The sequence below is a fragment of the Ceratotherium simum genome, chromosome 12 (assembly GCF_057802395.1).
Source record: "Ceratotherium simum simum isolate JZ-2026a chromosome 12, ASM5780239v1, whole genome shotgun sequence".
Classification (NCBI taxonomy): Eukaryota; Metazoa; Chordata; class Mammalia; order Perissodactyla; family Rhinocerotidae; genus Ceratotherium; species Ceratotherium simum.
The window spans coordinates 47,291,165-47,295,038 of NC_141911.1; the positions used below are offsets into that span (position 1 = coordinate 47,291,165).

General features: G+C 34.5%; 1 pseudogene; it reads right to left on the reverse strand.

The window, feature by feature from the left end:
* Positions 1–2,775: 2,775 nt before the first annotated feature.
* LOC147915846 (syntaxin-8 pseudogene) lies at positions 2,776–3,272 on the reverse strand (annotated as a pseudogene).
* Between the last annotated feature and the right edge of the window lie 602 nt (positions 3,273–3,874).

Genomic DNA, 3,874 nt, shown 5'->3' on the forward strand with positions numbered 1-3,874 from the left:
AAGGAAAAGTAAAAAGCACACTTTTAATATAACAGTAAGCTATTAATTGTCTATAGCTTAATTTTTCCTTTACATTTACTGATGATTATTGATGTTTTCTTTTTGATTTCTATCATTAACATGCTAGAGTATTTAAATTCCTTGCTTGGTTTAGCAAAGCATTTTTAAGCTTTGCATTGCGTTTTGTAGCTTTGGTGCATCAGCATAATAGCAAGATCGAATCATTGTGAAAATCATATTATTTTTCTGTTTCTTTCATACTGCTGGGTCAAATAATAACTAGCTTTAAGCTTCACTATAGTTATAGTTTTACTAATGTCATTGTTCAAACATATTATTCATTTGATTTGAATTAGATTTATCATTTACATTTTATCCTCTTTTATAAGCACTCAGTTATTTGGATATTTTGTTTGTTTCACACACTTACGTTTGCACATAATTAGGTGGACTTTATAATTTGCCACTCAAACCAGTACACTTTGGGGAGGAAAAAAGGGCAGTATCAATAATACAGCTGGGGCGACAGATATAATCTTAGATATTCTTCAGCAAACCTACACCGTTGTATGTCACAACTTTAAGCAATACTCTACTTGAAATATTAACCCTCACTTTATATTGAATTTAAATAATCTTTGAAAGAAGGTATGGTTACACTATTATGTAATCGAATGATTGATTTCAAATTAATATTGATCAAAGTAGATTTTATTTTTAATTCTATAAAGAGTGCTTTTAAGTCAGAAAGAGAGATTTGTGTAGTTAAATATAACCACTATGGTATATTAATATGGAAGTGGTAAAACTAATTCTTCTGGGGTTTATTTGGCTTTCAAAGAATAGGTTTTGTACATAAACTGGTATTTGAGTCTCAGATTCATTACTCCTTAGCATTGTGCTCTTGAGAAAGTGCTTAAATTCTGTGATGCTAAATTTCATTTGTAAAATGAGGATATCAAAGCCTGCCCTGTTACATTTCTGTGATGATTATATGAAATATCATGAAATATAAAACAATTTGCATGGTGACTGACACATTATGGATGAGTAGTATACATTACTTTATTTCCTTCCAATCATAAATAATATATTGACAGAGATTTCAAGTCCAATATATTGATAAATGGCATGAGATAATTTTGCTTTATGTTTTCCCATTATTTTCATGTATCATTTAATAGATTTGTACAACATAATATTATTTATTTCTACAATTTTATCTAAAGTTGTTCTTCACTTGTTCTGGCTCTTGTTTTTATTCCTGAACTCCAAGGTCAAATGTTATCTTATTTTCATTTCTCAACTTGTTTGGACAACTTTTGCAAATGTATTTTTACACTTTGTATCTCCAGACAAATTTCTCTCGTAAGTAAATATTATCTGGAGGCTATGTAGACTTTTTTTGTAGAAACAGAATAATATAATCGCTCTTTGAATTAAAAAAAAAATGAGATTAAAAATTAGAGTTTGCTTTTAAAAGGGAATCAGATTTCTTTTCAGGAAGCTTATGGAGAAAAAATTTACATGAATCCCTAAAGCAATGTAAATGTGTTATTCTGCAGCGGCAGTGATGCTTCATTTTCAAAAATACTTTCTATGAAAAGAACCTGGATTATATAGCTAGTCAGGTTGGGGAGATGGCCCCAAACAACCTTAACTGTAACCATACTCAGTTAGCTAAAGTGAAAAAAAAATTTTTGATTATATTTCTCCTCCTAGTCAATGTAAAGGGATAATGGCTTGTCTGTTATCAAATTCTTTTAAGGCATTTCTTATGTATGCTTATCTGAAATGCAAACTGTTTATTTCCCAAAATTAAAGTTTTGTATAGTATGTCTTGGATAAATATGCAAAATTATAAAATTTTGCTACCATAGGAATAAGTGAAAATTTAAAAATTGTACTTATTTAGATGTAAGTTATATCAAAAGAAAATGATTCATCATCACTAATCTAATTATTATAAGGTTCGCTAAAGTGAACATGTTGTTCTTCAGCATAAAAATGAAAGCCAGTGTAGTTATTTTTGGCATTGTATATATATTACCTTTCTCTATAGTTGTTAAAAAAAAGAGTTTCTGAAAGTTTCTAATCCTAAAGCATAGAACTGTTTTCATTCACTTTATTCTTTGAAGCCTATAGCTATTTTATATTCTTTCATAACAGTCATCCAATCACTCTTTCTTTGCCATTGTTAGACAAGTTCTTGTAACATCTTATTCATCTGGTGATGTTGTATGTGGTTGGATCATTCACTGATCTTTCTCTAATATAAATTTGTTTTCATATTCTTGATCCCAAAATTATAGCTGTTATTTTGTTTCCTCTTCTATGGGGACATGTTTGCAGGGCCAGAGGTAGAATTTCCTAGAAACTAGAGGCCAGTTCTCCAAGTAGCTCTTATTTTTGATTGGAGAAAGCTGAGGACGCACTAAGGATGTGGAAGTGGTGACAGATTTATGACAGACAATGCTTAGATATCATAGAGGAGAAGAACCATTCTGGAGAGGAAGTTTGGAGAACTTCCTATGTGACTATAAAGTGAATAGGATTTTGCAGATCATGCAAGTAAAAAGTCCATATGCTTTCACACTCAAAAGAGAATCACAGACTTGGCAAGATCTCCATGGACAAGGGCTATTATGTGCACATAGGGAAGCCAGACAACATACCAGGTCGCTCAACTCGGGCCAGTATTCTTATATGTAAGTCTGGTATTAAACTCACAAGCATCCACCACCAATGGGGCAAGAAGGGCTGAACACAGGGAACTTACTGAGAGCAGCTTTCATATACCAAAAGGGTGCTGAGCTTTTCTCCATCATTGGCAGGTGTCAGCGCAGGTGGTCCCCTTATTGCCACTAGTTGTTAGGCCAGACTGCAATGGCCATAATAGCCATAAGCAGCAATAAAATCACCATTATCTTTCCACAAGATGTTGAATTTCTGTCCACCATATACACATGCCTGGTTTCAGTGTGATGTTTCTCATCTGTATTCCTCACTAGGTTGGCAAGTTCATCAATTATCTCATTTTGTTCATCCAGCTCATTCCCAATTTCCTGCCCCATTGGTTTTTGGTGACTTATGATAGAGGAAAGGGCATGGAGGCCTGCATCTTGTTCTTGGATAATTTTCTGCTGGTCTTTCCATATTTCATCAAAACACAAGCCTCTGGTCTCCTATGTCTCCTCAAAGAGCAAAGGGTTATGTATTCCTCGCTTAGCCCTTCCAGTCATCAGGCTGGACCCTGGTTGTATTTTCACCATTTCTTTCATACCAATTTCATTGTTGAATTTTCTCAGCAATCTCTTGGGCAATTTGACAAGTAGAATCATTTGTGGAGAACTAACGGTCTGGTGCCATCTTTCTTTCTGCCTGCTCCTGGGGCACTTCCTGCCTGCAACAGCCGACTACTTCAGTCTCCAAGGCTCATTACCCACGATTCAGCCGATATGTGACCAGAAACTTTTGGTAGACATTCACTAGGAGGAGGCACATGGGAGGCATCTGGGGTTTGGTAATAATCTGCTTCTTGGTCTGGGCTATAGTTAAATGGGTGTGTTTACTTGGTAAAAAATTATTGAGTTTTCTGTATTTTGTCTTCAATGAAAAACGTTTACTTAAAAGGCTATACTACCTCTCATAAAAGAGAATAAGAAAAGCTTTATGAAAATTTGGGAGAAAGATTCTATTCTAGGCTTGAGCGAGACTAAGAAAGGGATTCAAGTAGTCTTTAGAGTTGGATAGGAATCATGGGTAAAGAGTAAGGGGTGGAATATTCCAGGTAGAATGAACAGGGTGAGCAAGGGAGGAAAGGGGGAGACTGTGGAGCCTGGTTGGGGAGTGGCAAAAAGCTTGGTGTGGCTTC